Source organism: Motacilla alba, chromosome 3, assembly GCF_015832195.1.
Source record: "Motacilla alba alba isolate MOTALB_02 chromosome 3, Motacilla_alba_V1.0_pri, whole genome shotgun sequence".
NCBI lineage: Eukaryota > Metazoa > Chordata > Aves > Passeriformes > Motacillidae > Motacilla > Motacilla alba.
In genome coordinates this window covers 44940874-44960194 of record NC_052018.1, presented here as the reverse complement: position 1 = coordinate 44960194, position 19321 = coordinate 44940874, and positions in this window count along the sequence as shown.

Sequence of the window (19321 nt, the reverse complement as noted above, 5' to 3'; positions counted from 1 at the left end):
CGCCGACCCCGAGCGTCCCAGGAGCGCTGCCAGAGCCGCGGGGCAGGGAGGCGGCGAGGGGCCAGAGGTGGGACCCCTTCTCAACTCCGGCTTCACGGAGAGGCTGCCGAGCTCTCCCGCTCCTGTTGGGAGCTGAGAGGTGAGAGCTGCTAGAGCAGCCGAAGGATGGTGAGAGGTGCGCGTCTGAGGAGGAAGGGAAGACTGTTTCTCCTGCCGGTGCAAGCTGGGGCGGGCATCGGCACCAGAGAGCAGGGGCGGCAGGTGCTGCCCCTCGGTCCCTTCTTTCTCATCCCTGTCAATCGTGTGAGGTGTTGATGCCCCACAACTGACTTCCCCCTTGTTGGTTGTGATCCTGGGGGAATGTGGTGACCAGCCCAGTCTCAAACACACTATCCCCGTCCTCCTGCACTTCATATTTCATCCTTGTGTCTTTCTGTCTCAGGTTATGGGTGATTCCTCTTGTGCTGATACTGTAAGTGTGTCACAGGGCTGCATGACTCCGGGCAGCGCTGGGATCCCAGTGACTTTCTGCTCTTTGCCCCCCACCAGACCAGTGCATCCACGACACAGAAGGAAGCCTTGAACCAGGACAAGCCTGGTCCTGCCTAACACTGAGGGACACAGTCCAGAGGACTGGGAGGTTGCTCAGGGAGATCTCAGAAAGCAAAGAAACTGGTGGATCAGGGAATGCAGACAAATTCACTCCAAATCTGCTTCCAGGGAGGCAGGGAAACTTCACCTGCTTGAGCAATGTGAAAAGCAACAGGGAAGGAGATGCTGCATTAGCAAGGTCCGAAGGCCAAAATAAAGAGGATTAAATGGCAGCAGGGCTCAAATCTGGCCCTGGGCATCCCCTGCTCTAGAGAGACAGATCTCTGGCCTTATAGCAGCCACAGGTGTTTGTGTTATAAACTCAAAGCCACCTCAAAAACACTGCAAAGGCTGATCAGACCATGTCCATAGGTTTCAGATGCACCTGAGAGAGGCTGCTCTGAATGCAGACAGGGCTTTCCCTCCCATGCACAGGCTCTGCCAAGAAAAAAAAAAAAAAAAAAAGAGCTCAAACATCCAACCTCTCCACCCAAAACTGCACCAACATAACCCAGACACCCAAAGCTGGCTCTGCGTGTGGGCTGGGGTTGCAGTTGCTGTTGAGAGAGCAAACCATCAGCCCTTCCCTGCTCCCTGGGCTGTGCCTGGCATTGCTTTGTAAACCTGTACCGGCTGAGGTTTGTCCTTTGTCTCTTCAGAGCTTTTCCTGTGGTTTCTGTGATGGACAGAGATATCTCAGCCCTGAAAATGAAGGCGAGAGTACTTTCAAGAGCACATGGAAGAGCTCTCTCCCACCTCCAGCTTTTTGCTGCTGATTCTATCAAAGCTATTTCCAGGGCCATTTGGACAAAAAGTATTTCAGTTTCCAAAAGGTGAGAAATTACAGTTAACATTTAGTACTTGTAATGATTACCATTATTGCCATTTAACATTTACCATATTGTCCCGGTTTTTGATGGAGTAGTAGTTAATTTTCTTCATAGTAGCTGGCATAGGGCTGTGTTTGGGATTTAGGGTGAGAATAACGTCGATAACACACTGATGTTTTAGTTGTTGCTGAGCAGTGCTTACACTGAGTCAAGGATTTTTCAGCTTCTCATACTGCCCTGCCAGAGAGTAGGCTGGGATGTGCAAGAAGATGGGAGGGGATGCTGCTGGGACAACTGCCCCAAGCTGGCCATCGGTATATCCCATATTATGCAGCATCACGCTGAACAGAAAAGCTGGGTGGAGATGGCAAGGGGACTGGCTGAGCAATTGTCCATCACTTTCACTACATGTCCTTTTACCATTATATTATTTTCCCTTCCTTTTCTGTTTCCTTAAGCTGCCTTTATCTCAGCCCACAAATTTTACCTTTTATTTTGATTCTCTTCCTCATCCCACTGTGCTGGCAGTAAATGAACAGCAGTATTGAGTGAATTAGCTGTCTGTTGCGTTAAACAGATTTTGTTTATTAAGCAGGCCTACATGTACAGAAGATACTAACACGGCAATGAAATACAGTCTCCTTGTACTGCCTTAGAAGTACAAATAATTGTCAAGCCTGCGACAGGTAACAGCATGTGTTCCCTTCCAAGTGTATCCCCTTCAGGACCCTGGACTCTGAGTACTGCTGCATGATGGTATTTCTCAGCATTATGCCATGGTCTTTTGCCAGGTATCTTTTCTTTTCTTGGAGTATTAGCAGCAATAAAAATCCGATGCGTGACCTATCTTCAAGTACAGCACTCCTTCTGCCTTTATCTTGCTTTCCTCCTCTGGTCTTTGGATGGGGAGCCAAAAGGTCTTCAGTGAATAAAAGGAAAAAAAGGAAAAAGTGAAGGAGGTCAGGTGAGGAAAAAATTTTAGATGCCAGAGGTGTGTGGATATAGCAGCAGAATATATGGAAGTGCAGTTTTCATCTGTTTCTGTCAACAGGATGCAGGTGGGTAAGATCAGGCAAATCTAACATACCTGTTTTCTTGGAAAGGTGATAAGGAGGGAAAGGAGGAGGAGCTGCTCTTGCTTTGGGATACTTGAGAAGCTATCTCCACTCCCCTCCTTTGGTGCATGTGCCAGGTGATATCCAGAGATGCCCCTTGGTGCCCCAGGCAGCCCTGTGCAGGGAGCTGAGTACAGCCTTGCGGCATAAATACCTTCGGGGTTTAGTTCTTTCAAATCACCCCAGAAATCTAAGGTGCCTTCCCTTCTTTGTAGGTCACAGTCTGTGTTTTTGTGGCACCACCACAAATCCCTTCTCTGTATCCCTCTGCAGGCAGATGGACGGGCAGCATCACTGTGAAAGTTGCTGAAGGGACCATGCTGCTCCTTGGCTGTCCCACCACGCTCCTGGTCTGTGACATGGCTTTGCTTGGTGCCCAGCTCAGGCTGCTCCCTGTGTGTAAATGCACTTAACAAGCTCTTTTGTGGTATTGAGTTTTTCTTGCAAAACCCCTGCCCCACGGATGCGTTCCTGGGAAGGCCCTTCACTGTACAACCAGCAGTGGTGGCATTGGCCTTCCTCTTGTCCTTCCTGGGCCATCTCACTGTGCTGGTTTTTGCCAAGGTAGGAGATTTTCTTCACGGGAGCTGGCGTAGAGCTGTGTTTTGGATTTGTGCTGGAAACAGTGTTGATAACACAGCGATGTTTTCATTACTGGTGAGCAGCGTTTACACAAAGTCAAGGCCTTTTCAGCCTCTCCCCCCCATCCCACCAGAGAGGGGGTGAGGGTGTGTGAGGAGCTGGGAGAGGATACAGGACCCCAACAAACTAAAGGAATATTCCAGACCATATGGCATCATATAAAACTGGGGAGGAGGGAGAAAGGGGAAGATGTTTGGAGTGATGGCATTTGCCTTCCCAACTTACTGTCATATATGATGCAGCCCTGCTTTCCTGGGGATGGCTGAACACCTGCCTGCCCATGGGAAGCAGTGAATGAATCCCTTGTTTTGCTTTGCTCACATGCGTGGCTTTTCTTCATCTATTAAACTGTCTTTATCTCAGCCCATGAATTTTCTCAATTTTATCCTTCCCATTCCCTCCTCTGCTCCACTGTATGGGAGTGGGCTGGCGGCTGTGTGGGGCTGAGATGCCAGCTGCGGCTAAGCCTCACCATACACCCAAAGTAGCTGATCCCGGTGGCTGAGGATGCTGTGTGGCAGCTGCCCTGGCAGCCACCATGGGTGCCCTGGGGCCAAGTGCCTTCCAGGGCTGCGGGATCATGCTGAGAGCCCCAGCTAACTAACAAATCCACGACAAAACGAAAATATATCACAGTTTGGCGCTGTGAATTTTCTCCAGGTGAATCAAGAAAAGGCTTTTTTCCCAAAATGTGAAAATCCAAAGCACAGAAAGATGACTTAGTGAAGTCTGTCCTGTGAGCACTCCCTCTCTCCTGGTGCAAGATGGATTTCCCTGTTCTCATGTACCCTCTGTAAAGCAAAACCCCCTTCTGGCTGCAGCTGGGGATGACTTTCCCTGAGCTGGTGGCACCATATGTTCTATCTCTGCACGCTGAGGTGTCCCACAGTGAATATACCAGTTACCTCTGGCAGGTTTGGGCTTGAACAAATCCCAGCCCATCCTCCAATTTATCCAGCAAAGCTCTGGGGAAGACCCATGCTCCCTGTAGATGCCAGTGAAAAAATGGCAAGTTTCTCCCTTGTGCATGTGTGCACTCGGTTAAGTAAAATAATGGCTGCAAGCAACAGCGACTGTGCAGCTCAATTTTCACACGCATATCTAGTAAGTGCACAGCAGCGTTGTGCAGAATAGCAGGGAAATTTATACCTCAGAAAGATAACTGGAGAAAGAGTATCGCTGTAAGTCATGGCACTTCTCCTCAATACTTGTATTCAGGGGTGGAACAAGCCTGAGTTCACTTGCAGCAATGAAATGCCCCATTAATCACGTATGCCTTTGAAAGGGATATGTCAGGCTTGGCTTATACGCCTACATTGGTACCTGATCCCATCTAGACAATGCCAGACAAGCGCTTAACAAAGCGGCTCTAGTTAGTAACTTGACTTATTTGTTAGTTTGCTAGTTAGATATAAATCAAAGTGTCGTAATAAGCCAATGATGTAGCAACAGCTGCAATCTAATTTAGAGAGAAACGGCCTCATTTTAGTTTCCCTGACATGAACACAAAAGACAGTATCAATACTGAAGCTGGCAGAGACACAGCTGTATAAAAGAAGTGAAAGGTCCAAATAAGAGGGCAAATAAATATATTATAAACCCAATAAAAGAAAACTTAAAATAAGATTGGTCTTTAACAGTTTTAATTTGTCAGCAAAAGAATTCTACAAGGAATAAATACATCTTGGAGCTATGCTGTAACATTTAAAAATCATTTTGTCAGTATAGCAAACAAATAGCTCTGGCTTCATCTTAAGTACTTGGGTGTGCATAGGAGAGACTTGCCTCAGCTATGACCCTGATTGATTGTCCTTTCAATGTAATAATTTCTGTGGTAGACTGGCCTCCCAAAATTTGCTGTAGAAGCCTATTAACCAGCTGACCTTTGAGGCAATTGCAAAAAATACTGTTAGTGGCAGCAAAGAATGCTCTTAGGAAGGGCTGTATTTCTGGGTGCGGATGTAATGGCTCAGATCCATTGATTTCAATTTATCTATATGTCTTGATTTTGGCTGGAGACCAGATCTGTGGTATCTATTTTGGGAAATGAATTTAAAAACAACAACAATAAATACTTCCAGATGCAGCATTGAATCAGCATATCATATTCAGTGCTGCTTGAAACTATTGAGTCAGTTGGTGCCGAGAGATTTTTAAGAAGACATGTACAGTTTAATGACTGACTAAGAAATTTGTAGACAGCCTTACTTTATCTCTTGCTTCATAAAATATAGGTCACAGAAGTATCCTTGCAGGTAGAGCAATTAGTGGCAAGTCCAAGCAGAGGAGAGCACAATATGCATCACTCTGCAATTAGCTAAATCTATTATGAGGCCGGCTGGTGCTTTCTGCCTTTTGAGATTTCAGACATTGATGAGAGCAAGATGGTGAGCTTGCAAAACCAGTGGCCTGAGCTTGTGTAGTATCTGGCACTCTCACCTCTAAGAAAAGTGGAAAGCAGAGATCTGCCATTTTCCTCTGTAAATTGATTGAATTAATCCTGCAGCTATTTACTCTTGTCCTTCCTGAATGAAAATGTAGTCCAGTGCAAATACAGCACTGAGGCAGATTCTGATCCCACAGTCTTCCCTCATATATATGGAATAAGTAGTATTTTAATCAACTTCGTCAGGATTGCTAGGGTGCATGAGAGCTGAAAATGTGATGTGATCAAAGTTTTAGGCAGCCTAACAAAGTTTTTCCAGCCTGGCTGGAAGAGTCCTGTCAGTCCTCAACTAAGATTTCACCATTAAAATTCAATGCATATCCTTGAACTTGCGATATATTTTGTGGTTTTCAAACCCCAGTGTATGGAGTGCTTTCTCCAGTGGGACACTCAGATGCTACCAACCGAGGGATTCTGAGCTCTACGTGCTCTTAAAAGAGACTTCAGATATTTTTACTCATGCCTGCACATAATTTTGCCAGATACAGTTCTGCTGCAATTGTCACAAAAACATTTTATCACCATAAATATCAGGGAATTACAGGTGCATGTACGTAGGAGATGATATGTCTCTGGTGAGGTGGGATCCACTATCTTTGTGTCCCTCTTTTTTGTGAAGCATGGCTCTATTAAATGAATATAAATCAGGGGAATGTGTTATGAAAATGCCAGGACAGGGTTTTACCTTGTGACTTCGTTTTTCATGCTGCAACACAGAGCACAAAGTGTTGAAGCACTGAATCAAAAACTTCGAGGATTGGCATGGATGCCAATCCATTAACTAGTAATACCTTAACTGCTTTTCATAATTACTCTGTTCTGTGACACTGCTGACACTGGTAAGCAAAGCTGTGTGGCAGATCACTCAGCAAAATCCGTAGAAATCCAGGGTACAGATCATTGCCCAACAATGGTTTTATTCCAACTACATGTGCAGAGATTATGCTCCATAGTAAATCATGATGTTTAAGAAACCCCAAGAGTGATCCAAGTCCTGTAGTTTTGCTGCCAATACACATGGGAAGTTGTTGCAAACCTACTGTGTGGCTGGTCAACCAGTTTTGTACTGTCAGGAACATTTGTTTGATTCCTATTTAAATTTTCTATATATTGCCATTGCAGTCAGTGTTGGCTGATGTTGCTAAAATCCAGGCAGCCCTTTTGCTGGCATGAGGTTGCTGTGATTCAGAACCTGACAGACCAATGGAGGAAACGTGTTCTTCTGTTCTTTTTATTATGCACATGGTAAGCACACTGCAGCTAGTCTCATATTTTCTGTCATATCCAGTAGTCTTTATTTTCTTTTATTGAAAATCACAAGCAAAATTACTACTAAAGAAAGAAGAGTTTTGGCTTGGAATCCCATCAATCATGCTAAGGGAATAAAGGGTAGGACAGCTAAGCTTCCTCCTTCCTGGTAAGGAGTACTATTGTCCCTGGTAACAGTGTTCCTCCCATGCCAGGAAAGAACAAATGGTAATTTACGTGTGCATTTCCAGGACAGTTGAAGGAGTGAGGCCTCCACTGGAGAGATGCCATATGGAGAAAGTTGTGTTTGCATGTATTTGCCATTGTACTGCTTGACTTTCAGCTCATCTCAGTGCACTGTGCCATTGCAAGTTGTGTCTGTCCTTACTCACCTGCCCTTATGGTCTCTTAAAATTCCTCTGCAAATAGGGAAGGTCTTAGCTCCTACATCTGCCTTCTGGGACTGAGGATGCTGCTGCTCTGCAGGTCTTCGTCCCCTGTGGTGAGAACCTAGAACATGTGACTCCCACTGGTGTGGATGTATCTTGTTTCAGTTTTAACTCAGAGCATTCTAGATCTCTTGGAAACCAAATCACTTGGAATAGTCCTAACCTAATAGTGAAAAAACCCTTCTTCAGGCTGAGTTATAATTAGGTTACAGCCACTTGTGCCTTTTTTCCTTTCCAAGAGCAGGTGTAGGCAGGCTTAGGGGAACTTGCTGGGTAACAAGCAGGCTGGTGACATTTTTGATGTCAGTTTAAACTCAGTCTCCATATCTTTGTCTTTTAGGAAATGCCTTGGCAAGGCCATCAAATAAACAACAGTGGGCTGGGCTATACTCAAACAATAAGGTCCTTTGAGTAACATAGACAAACCCCATTTTAGATACAGTGAGACAAAATATTCTGACAGAAGTTCTGGACTGCGTGTCACCCAGCAATGGAGTTTCCAGAGTTTGTTTCAAAGTTTTTGGGCTACATAGCTGCCTTGCATCCATTTCTCATGCTCTCCATTTGGTCAGATGGTTGCAGCAGATCTACATGAGCAAACTGGATTTCTTCAGCTCAGTTTGGGCAGCCAAACTGCCAGAGTGGCAGCAGATAAACACTAAGACTGCAGTAGAACCACTTGTTCTCCCATGAATTTAGCTCCTTTGCCATGCAAAGACCTCTGGGGAGGAGCAGGCTATACTTTCTGTGTAGGTGATTAGATGATGGTTTCCTCATATGCAAAAGGCAACTTGTGTCAGGCTGAACAACCTTTCCCAACACTTACTAGGGAAAAACAGGGCACTAGATTACAGCACCATGGTGCTCACAGGAATGTGCTAGCCCCTCACCTCCCCACCTGCACAGGTGTAACAGAAGGTGGAGTCACGGGTGAGAGTTGGCTTATTTTTTTTTTTTTTCCCAAATTTTGTGCTATTAGAGAGCTTGGGAATGCCCTCTTGCTGCTCTCCAGTGTGAGAGCAAGGCTGGAAGAGTCTGTCTGTCCATGGATGTGGATCTGCTGGAACCCACACTGTGGGGAGAGTTTCCTGCATGTTTTCCTGTTCTGGTTTTGGAGTATGGGAGGTAGTTTTGTGGGGAAGAGCAGGTTCCATGTGTAAGCCAGGGATATTGGGCAGCACAATGCTCTGAGGTTGGGAGCAGGAGCAGTGCCTGTGAATAGCTGCAGTTTGCAACAGAGCAGGTTTGACTCTGTCCATGCAAACAGACCTTGAAGTACAAAGGGTGTACCCATAAGGAGCACAGCAGCATCAGTGTGGGGAAACATACATGTGTTTGGTTCCCATTTTCCTGCCTGGAATATGAGCCCCACGGCACTGTGCATTGGAAAAGGTTCACAAGCCTATTTGCGAAAGAATTCTTGCATGGGCTTAAATGCAGTTTTCGGTGGTAAGACCATAGAGAACGGAGCCTGCTCCTCTCAGGATTGAGCTGCTGTTGGAGTATGTGAGGCTGAGAAACCCTGGCCAGCCTAGCACATTGCTGTGTAGCAGGCATGACAATGCCATGTAAAAGGAGTTCCCTGAAAGGCTTTCAGAAGTCAGAGCTGCTATACAACAGCCTGGGAGCTTGTTAGCTCCCTTGCTACATCTGCCTTGAGATGAACAAGAGCCCCCATCAATGCCATTTTGCCCTTCTGTACCTCAGGCCTGGCACCCACCCCACCTGCTCAGGACAGGCTTCCAGACAGACAGACAGACGGACAAGGATGCACTTGCTCTTCCCCCCACACTTCTTTTTCTCCCCTTTTTCCTCCATGGCTTTTTGCTTTTAAAGGTTGCTGCTGACAAATCTATCTATTTGGGGCAAATTGTCAGTGAGAAACTTCCGCTCGAACTCTTTGGGACAAAACTGCCTCTTTGAAAGGGTAAATCCCGTTGCATGAAGGTCTGAACAATGGCCAAATGTGTTGCTGCTACTGCTGCCGCTGCTGCTGAGGCCGGGGCTGTGACAAAGAGCGGATTAATTGGTGCCGCGGCTGACTGGTTCGAGATGGCTCCACTCAGCCCGCGCCGCGGGGAGCCCCATTGACTGGGCCCCGAGTCCCACTTTTCACAAACTCCAAACAAAAGTCAATTTCTTTTTTATAAGGCGAGGGAAGAAAAAAAAAATCAGTTCATGTTTGAGCTCGGGAAGTTGACTTGTTGGATTATAGGGCGTCATGCTCTCTCTGTCTGTCTCTCCCATGCTTTAAAGTTGCTTCTCCCACTAAGAGAAGAGTGAAGAGGGGAAAATGGAAGCAAAAGGGAGACGTTCTCATCAGTGTGAGAATGGGAGCGGGCTCTGGGAATAGAAAGCTACCAAGGACCCTGAACTATGCAACTGTGCTGGGAACCAAGCAGGGGCTCTTCTTTGGGGGTTTAAACTTCTTCAGCCATCTGGTGCTGCTCTGAAAGGTGTCTGCAGGACATTCAGTCCTTAGGCAGATAGTCCTGTCAGGGAATGAAACTGAGTCAACATGGTCAAAGTCAGCACATCCATGTAGTACTTCATGACCAGCAGTGTCTCCTGGCTTTTTCCATCAGGGAAGGTTTTCTCATGTGGGAGTGGGCAGCACAAATAGATGTCTCATGTCCTTCTTGAATAACCTTGACTTCCTCTGACTCTAAGCAGGTCAAACAAGGAAATGTAGAATGAGGCTCCCAGGAGGTATATTGCATGCACTCAGAAAAACAACAATATATATAGGAGCAATCAGAGAAAGAGAGAGGAAAAAAGAAAGAAAACTAGGGGATTGCTCTTGTTCATACAGATGTTAATAGCCATTACCAAGTTGGCACAGTTTCGCAGCTGAGGTTATACTGGAGCATTTTGGGGAGTTAATCCCTGTAATTGCTTTGATAATCTTGTGGTATTTAAGGTATCACTTAATCAATATTTACCTTTTCTTTTAGGAAATAGTGATCCCCAATAAAAGAGAGAGGCTATTATCAGATGTAACTGCTGACCCTCTCCTCCTGGAGGTGGTATAGTATCAGATCTCCAGGTTACCTGCAATTTATTTGCATACATTCTGTCTTTGCGGGGGGATATTTCACACTGGATTCTATTTCTCCTTTTTCTGCAGAGTGGATCCTTTGATCTAACTCTCACTAATTGTTTTGACACACAGGGGAGGGAGTAGGGCATCCAACAGTTAAAGTTGATTCCCTTGATTTTTTAAACACTGTTTTCTGCAACTTATTCTTACTCTAATGGAAAACACTGTGATTTATCATCCACAGCTTTGCTGCAGACTATAAGGAGAAAAACAGTTTGAAGTTAGAGTAGAAGAGTACATGAGTGCAGCATTTTTATCTGAAGTCAATGATAATTCTTATGTGTTATATCTCTGTCCACTTTGCTCGTGAACTTTTGGTATTTTAAGGTCCACATAAGGTAATTACAGGTTACATTCCATTTATGTTTTAAGTAGAGCTATCTTTGTAAAAATGGGTACAGCAAGAGGCAAACAGTAGGAACATCTGTTCACGTTATCCATATAGCTCTGCAAGTATAGCTTAACTTGAAAAGAGCCTCTGGCTTCACTACTGAGCTGGAGGATTTAACACCACACCACACACCCCCCTCCCCCGAACCTTTGACTGTGACCTTCGCTACGCCACTGCATTTGCTTTTGCCCTCTGCATGTTCTTTGACTTTTGGCTAACCTGACACTGGAAAGACTCAACTATCCTCCCAGTCGGATCCTCTTTTTGTCTGTTTTATATATCTGTATATAGTTCTGAATTAATCCATCTCTGACTTTATCAGTGAACAGAGAAAAACGGGAATCAACAGATCTGTAGAAAGGTGAAATGATTAGTTTATTTTCCTTTTTCTTCTCCTTATGAAACTCCATCAAGGAAACTCCAAAGATATGAAAGTGAAATTTCCTTTATTATACATTAAGTCTGGCACAGAGGTCTATAGGAAGCAAAGAGATCCTGTGCTGGAGTTTTCCCTACTGTTGGGTATGCCCTTAAAATTTTCATGGTTTCCTAAGAGGAGCTTCATTAGTGTGCCGAAGACAATACAAAGAATTATCGTTTTCATTGTGCCCCCATTCTGGCTGTCAGCTACCAAGCTCTTAAACGAAGGGAGGTGATTTTCAGCACAGCAGCTGAGTTGTGGGGAACTCCAAGGGAAGGAATGGTCTGATACGTCAAAGGTGTTGGAAAAATCAAAGGGAAAGGGACTGGAGAAGAGGTGGTTAGAATTGACTAGAAGGACATCATTAGTGATTTTAGAGAGAGCAATTCCTGCAGAGTGAAGTGGCTGGAAACCAGACTGCTGAGTGTCAGAGAGGTGAGTTCAAGAGAATGGGAGTAAACTGGTCATTTGAAAGGATAAGAGGTAAGGAGATGAGAAAGGCATAATGGTATGTAGAGGAGGGTTGTTTTTGCAGAGACTTCAGAGGCTTTTTTGAAAACAGACGAAGAGCGTGATCCATAGAAAGAGTCTGCTGGTGAGTCTGGAGAAAGAAAGTGCTAATGAAAGAATGAGTAGCAATGGGGGAGGCTGAAGGGACCTTAGCAGGGAGTGGGTGAAGAAAGGATTTTTTTCCAAGCATAAATGCAAAGATGCAGAGGACGAACACAAGGGTCTGGAGAAATTCACTAGACCACATGCCTGGATGAAATAAGGGAAGATAGAGGCTGGAAGAGTTAGCAGTTAGTGCATGAGGAAGGGCAACAATGGAAGCTAAGAGAAGAGCTGGGGCTAACTGTCGCCAGGAGCAACAAAAAGGAGGGGGAAAAAAAGACAATCAGAGCAACCAAAAAGTAACTGGGCAATGCACAAGGTGTAAAAGGCAGAAACAGCTATGCAGTGAGGTCAGTGACTCTCTGTTGAGCTGGCAGCTGAAACTGGAGTTCTAAATATAAGACTTAAGCTGCAAAAATCAGCAAGAGAAACCAAATCAGTGACAGTGAGGATGAAAAGGAATGGTTACCAGGATCACACTGTAAGGCAGCAGGTAAAAGAACAGAAGAAAGAGACTGGCACCACCGCTGGCAGACATAATGGAGGCCACATTGGGGCAAGGAGAACTGGGGACACAGCAGTGCCATTATGTACAAGGGATTTTGACATATTAATCTAGTTTAGGCATGGCCATAAAGGCTTCCAAAGCCCATGGTCCTGATTCAGTTGGAATAGTTGGGAAGTATAAAGGACGCTCTTAAAATGAAATTATGGCATACAGGGAAGAATCTGTGGATTCCCTTTTGTATTTTTCATCCATATAAACCCCTTGGAACCCTCAGAACTTGTCAGGTATTTGGAATTGGTTCTTGGACAGATGGATCTGTCTTCTGAGCCTGTCATTTTTTCTTCCTATCTAGAGAGTCTAGCGCTCAGCAATGGCTCTTGCAGTAGGACTGAACAAAGTGCTTTCCTTTCAGTCCACATTTTCTCTTCAGTGCCCAAGATCAACACACAGGTGCCTATATCAACCAGGAGGCACTTAAAAAGCATTCTTTTGGGGATAAAGTATTTACTTTTCTTCCTGTCTACTATAGGACAATGCTGAGCAGCTCAGTCACCCTTCCTGTGTCTCAGACTGTAACTCTAGTGCAGCTCATACACAAAGTTCCATGCTGTACAGAGGCCTATGGAGAAACAAAAAGGAGAGTTATGCTTTTTTTCTATCTTTAGGAAAAAAGTATAGGTGGTTTTGGACTTCTAAGAGAAGCAGACCTACTGTATTGAAACATTACAAGGGTGATCTGTGCATGGTCACTAAGCTTGCTGGCATCAGGCAACAAGGTAGAGTTGATCTTTAATACCTTTTTCAAGCCTTCTGCCTCTCAGAGCCAAGGCTGCTTCTGCCAGAGCACCAAGCAGGGAAAGAAACACTGTATTTTTCCTGCAAATGAAACATATTTGGTATGAAAACCACGATATTTGGTATGAAATTGGTAAGAAGCAGCAAATGTGCAGCCCTGCTGTGCTTTGTGTGAGGTCACGTTTGAGAGTTGACCTCACCCTAAAGTTGCAGAGGACAAGGACTGTCATCTCTCTTTCTGCTGAGTCCACGGGCTTCTCACCCACAGGAAAGTTCAGAGGACAGAGAAAGCCCATTCAGACCTCCTGGGCTGGGAAGCCAGCTCATCACACCCTTCAGGGCTGAGAAGGGGGCAAGGTGGAATTTCTAGTTCCGGCAATAATACTGGAGTTGGAACATTTACAGTATCTCAGGTCCAACTCCAGTCTTGCCAAGGCAGTGCATTCAATGAGCTGGGTTGGACCTCACTCGAGTTTGACCTAAAAAAGGATCATGTTTCTGTGGTGACAAGACAAATTAAATGCATTTTAGGTGGCCCGGTTTACATTCTCTGCCCATAAATCCTTTCTATGGTTATTTGTATGACATTGTTATTTCTAGATGATATCTGAGCATAATTTGATTTAACTGCACACTACCAGGATCTACACTGTCTGGTAAAAATAATTTACTTCCTCTGGAAAAGGAACTGCAAGGAGGTATCTTTCACAAACTGTGAAAAATTGCTTTAATGTCAGAGTCAGACAGGTAATTCCAGTTCTGGGTACACACAACCCCGTATGTTGTGTCAAGAAGGCAAATAATGAGTGTCCTAGCTGCTGTGAAATATTTCCACTGATCATTCATTTAGCTTGAAATAACAAGTTTTAAATTGTTGTGTTCATTACTGAGTCTCCTGGGGGTTTTTTTGGCTGTTAGAGAGTTAATTTCCTTCCTAGTAGCTGGTGCAGCACTGTGTTTTGGATTCAGTTTGAGAACAATGTCGATAACACACTGATGTTTTAGTTGTTGCTAAGTAGTGTTTACCCAAAGTCAAGGACTTTTCAGTTTCTCATGCTCTGCCAAGAGGAGATGCACTAGAAGCCAGGAGGGAGCACAGCCAGGACAGGGGACTTGAACCAGCCAAAGGGATATTCCACGTCATAGAACGTCATGCTCAGTATACAAACCAGTGGAGGAATTGTCTGGGAGGGGCTGGTAGTAGTTCCAGAATGGGTTGGGATTCGGTCCACAGCAGTAAACAAGTATATTGTGCATCACTTGTCTTTCTTGGGTTTTATCTTTTTCTCTCTTTTCATTGTCTCTATTTTCTTTACAATTATTATCATAGTGTTATTATTATATTTTATTTCAATCATTAAACTGCTCTTACCTCAACCCATGGGTTTTAGCTTCTTTCTGATTCTGCTTTCCAATCCCACTGATGGAAGGTATCTGCGTGTGAAAGCAGCTGTGCGGTTGTCAACTGAGGTTAAACTATGACACTGAGAAAAACGTTTTACATTTTATTCTACTGAGTATTAACTAGGTTTTCCCAATTAATTAGTCATTGGATTACTTAAGATGCAAAGAGCAGTTAAATGAGTATTACAAGAAATTGAAACAATTTTTATCAGAGCCCTCTGTTGTGATTGGTACTGTATAAACAAACAGAGAAGATTAATTTTACTTGACTTTAAAAATCTAAATTGCAGACTTGGTTATGTTCACCCCCTTTGTACTGAGAAAAAAAAGTACTGTGATGCACTTCTCAGATTTATTTTAGATTTTGAATTTGGATGAAATTAATTACTTCATAAAAATACCAATTTAATAGATGCCCTAAAAGTAACTGTCCACTTCCTGTCAGGTGAATTCTAGACAGCTCATTGAGGGCCTTGCTGTTTAGGAGGGAAAAAAGGGCTGAAAATGGAAGAACGGAAAAATTATCGTCTCCTTACAAATGGGAAACCAAGGCGTAGGGGGACTGAAGGTGGGATTCATCTGCCCTCAGACAGCCATTATCATTGTAACTGCAAATGTTCAAGTTTTGTATGTGGATTTTTCATAGTCAATCGTGGGAAAACTCTCCTGGAGCACAGTTCATTCTTGCTGTACCAGACATCCAATATAAGCACTCCTTGGTTAGTAGTTGTATGATGTCTTACCTTCTATTGATTCTCTAGGCATTCAGTCTCACAAGGCTCAGGTGCAGAAAACATCACATGGATATTAAAGGTTAGGTGAGATGAATCCCTCTGGCTCTATGTCACATGGGAGGTTTGTCTTGTGTCTGAGAATGAGCTCGGTTTTCCTGAGAATTTAACAGCGATTCCCTTCTCTGAAGATCCCTGGCTTTAGTACCAGTACTCCTGAGGGAGAGCCCATTGATGGGGGCCCTGGAAGTTTCCAGAAACTATAAAGGACAATACATAACCACTGATGTGCGATCTCTTTCTGAATGATCAGGAAAATCATCGGCCGGCTGTGGTGTTCAGTGGGGGCAAGGTGGAGTCCTGGGCCTCCATTAGTCCTCTAGCTGTCCAGAGACGAGACTTCCAGAGGGAGGGAGGGTGAATTGCTTCTTTACTGTCTATTGATCCTATACCTGTAACTTGACTGGTTTTCCCCATCAATGTCTTACTTGATGCCAAACATCCTTCAGGACACTGCAGGCAGAAACATACAAGGCGTGTCCAACTGAGGACATTTTTGATAGGTGACATCAAATCTCCTCAGAAATTTGGGTCTTTTTTATTCACAGCCAAGACATTTGTAGGGCAACCAAGGGACCCTTGGGAGTATGATTAGTATACTTTGTGCACTTGTTTGGAGGGTAAAGAGCCATAGATGTCAATGTACTTGCCAATTATTCTACTAGAAAATATGTACATGGTGGCCGAATCAAACCATCAAAATAAGAATTTCAAGAACTCTGACTCTTGGTCAGGCATGTTGCATTTTGCATGACTGCAGCTTTCATACCTGATTAGTTCAAGGCCTTTTGTTGTTTTTTTTAAGTGCTGTTTCACTGACATATAACTTCTCTAAAGAGGGAGAAACTGCTCCAAGGGCAAAGCTGACATATTCCAATGTAAACCAATGGCACTGAAGGATAAGTCTGGAGAAAGCCTGATTTTCAGGCCTGTTTTAATTACTATGACATGCTTCTTCCTCAGTTAATAAAAAAATTTCTCCAAACCATACTGTTTCAGACTTTTTTCAATGTAGATTTTAGGCTCAGTTCATTCTGTCCAAGAATGGCTTGCGTAGTCAGATATTTGTGCAGGGATGTATGTTTATATTGGGGAACAATTATTAGTCTCTTCCACTCCTCTCTGTTGTCCTCTGCTGAGTTGAAAAAACTCGGAACAATTAATTTCATGTCTCTTCTGTAAGCCAAAGAAGCACTCTAAATCTTTACTTTCAAGAAGCAATTAACTTCAGGTTTATTAGTCAAGTTATGCTATGAAGTTTCAATCTTTCATTGTACACTGTGAATTTTAATTACAATTTATTAAAATAATTTAATTGACTTCAGTCAATGGGCGTGAATGAGGGCAGAATTTCCCTGAGAAAGCTGTAGACAGAAGAAAAGGCCACCCATCCTAAATGCCTTCTGCCTGCCCTTTTTTGGGTTGCATCAGACTGTTTGAAAGAGGGCTGCATTTATCATCTTTGATGCCTCCAGCTCAATGGTCAATTCATATTAGATTCCACAAAAGGCAGTGAACCAAATTCATCTCTGATACAATTCCATTGACTTCAATGGTCCTACCACAGGGATTAATCTGGCCTAATATTATAGTGTTAGAATGCATGTGTGTGTATTATTAGCCCAGGCTCTTTGCTGGAGATCATGCCGTGTAAAAGCTGGTGGCTGTTGCAGTTGCAATTTGCTCAAGAAATCCAATTCCTTTTGTTGACCCACTGAAGTTCTCATTCCAAAAAAAAAAAAAAAAAAAAAAAAAAAGACAACCAAAAACCCCTCCTCCAAATCTCTCATCAATTTGGAACTGCAGCTGAATTTAGATGTATATTTGCTAATTTGGTGTATTATGCATGCAAATATTGGTATAAAAGGTGTTTCAATTATTTTCTAAGGCAGGGACCTATGTATTCTGCGCAGTCACAAAGAGTTTAAATGGAGTTATTTTTCCCTGCCTATAATCGTTCTCCCTTTTAAGTACCCAGGCAGAAAAAGTAAGTTTACTGCTTCTAGCACAATGGCTCTCTTCACTTTTAGGTTTGGGAGACCTGGGTGACCTACGAAAGTTAATTAGAAGGTTAACAAAGACTAAGGCAGAGTAGAATACAGCGCCTCTCCTCCAGCCAAAGATGTCATCCATTAATTAGGGAAATCGTTAAGGTGGCCTTCATTGAATCCATAGAAAATTGTCAGCTTGCCGTCGACAGTTTTGATCAGATTTTCTTCTCCCCAATAACACTACCCTTAATCGTAGGAGCCGCGGAGGGTTCGGGATGGGCCGGGAGGGGTGCGGGGGAAAGTGTGCGCGCATAGGGGGAGTGTGTGTTTCAGCGACATTACAGTTAAACAGCCGCCAATTGTGACGGCTTTGATTCTCAGGCTTACATGGCATACTTATTCCATGATGTAATCTTTATTGAACCTGGAAGCTTGGGGGTGGGGGGCAGGGGGCAAGTGAAACTCGCTGCTGCCGCTGCCGCCGCTGCCTCTCAGCCGCAGGAAGCCCTGGGAGTTAATATTGCAGTCATCATAGGCAGAGCTCGCTGCTTTTGCATGGTAATACCCTATCTGACTCCCCTCTCCTCCTCACTGAAGAGTGTCTGCTCCCAGCGATGAGAGCAAACAGCCATCTGCACAACAGACCCTCCACTTCTCCAAGAATACTTTCACTTTAAAGTTGAAGGGCCTTTTTTGTAGATCTTGGATTTTTTTACACTCTCTTTCACAACTACAGTACCAAATTGGTGTTGCTATGGAGAATTTCAAGTGAAATGTTGGACAGTCCTGGAATTTTAACATGCATATTTTTTAACCTGCTGGGAGAACTGGCTAGCTGGAGTTTTTACTGGTTTAGTTGTGGCACCTTTCCCTGACACACTGAAGGAAGCTGTGTCAAGGACAGTGGCTACAGCCTGTTCAATACTGAGACCAAGAAAGGGACCTGGCATTGAAGAAGTGTTTTGTTTGAACATGGGAAGCCATCACTTTCCAGGGGAGGAAGGCAAAGACAAGGGCTACTGCAATCTAGGATGTTTACATTTAAACAATGCTGTCCTAGCTCTAATGTGCTGGAAACTCTTGCCTGGAGCCATTGGTTTGAGGGTTTTAAACATGAGGAACCAAGAGCTGTTTGGAGACATAGAGGTCTATATCCTATTCAGCATGTGGCACATAATGTCTCAGAAAGATTTTAAAATAAAACAATTATATTAAATATTATTAATTATATTAAAGAATAATACTTTAACTGACTGGTTTTCAGGATAAATGAAGCACAATTCCAGGCCGTTAAAGACCAACGTGCCATTAAAAATATCTTGCATATATTCTTTTACCTCAAATTCTGATAAAAATCTTCTTCACGTTAGCATGAATTTCTCTACCAAAAAGAATTTGCATGTAAAATACCAGGAAAAAACAAGTTTTTATATTTACAGGGCACACATCTGGCTCATTGCCTATATATTTCTATACGATGTATTATTTATACGTATATATAGTATATGTACATTGTAATTCTAGATCACTTATAAACTAATTCAAGTTTGTGTTTTTAGAATGCAAAAGATGTCATAAGCATCAGCAAAACAGTAGCAAAGAAATGCTGAGTTGCTTCTGGTGCGCTCCATGTGACTCTCAGCTTTTCTGCATCCTCCCTGTGCCTAAAGGGAGTGTCCTGGTTTGGGTTGGGACAGAGTTAGTTTTCTTCCTGGTATCTTGTACAACGCTGTGGTTTGGATTCAGCCTGAGAGCAATGTGGTATCACACTGATGTTTTAGTTGTTGCTAAGTAGTGATTACCCAAAATCAAGGACTTTTCCAGTTTCTCATGCTCTGCCAGCAAGGAGGTGCAGAAGAAGCCAGGAGGGAGCACAGCCAGGACAGCTGACCTGAACTAGCCAAAGGGATATTCCATGCCATAAATCATCATGCTCAGTATATGAGCTGGGGGAGTAGTCTGGGAGAGGCTGATTGCGCTTTGGGGG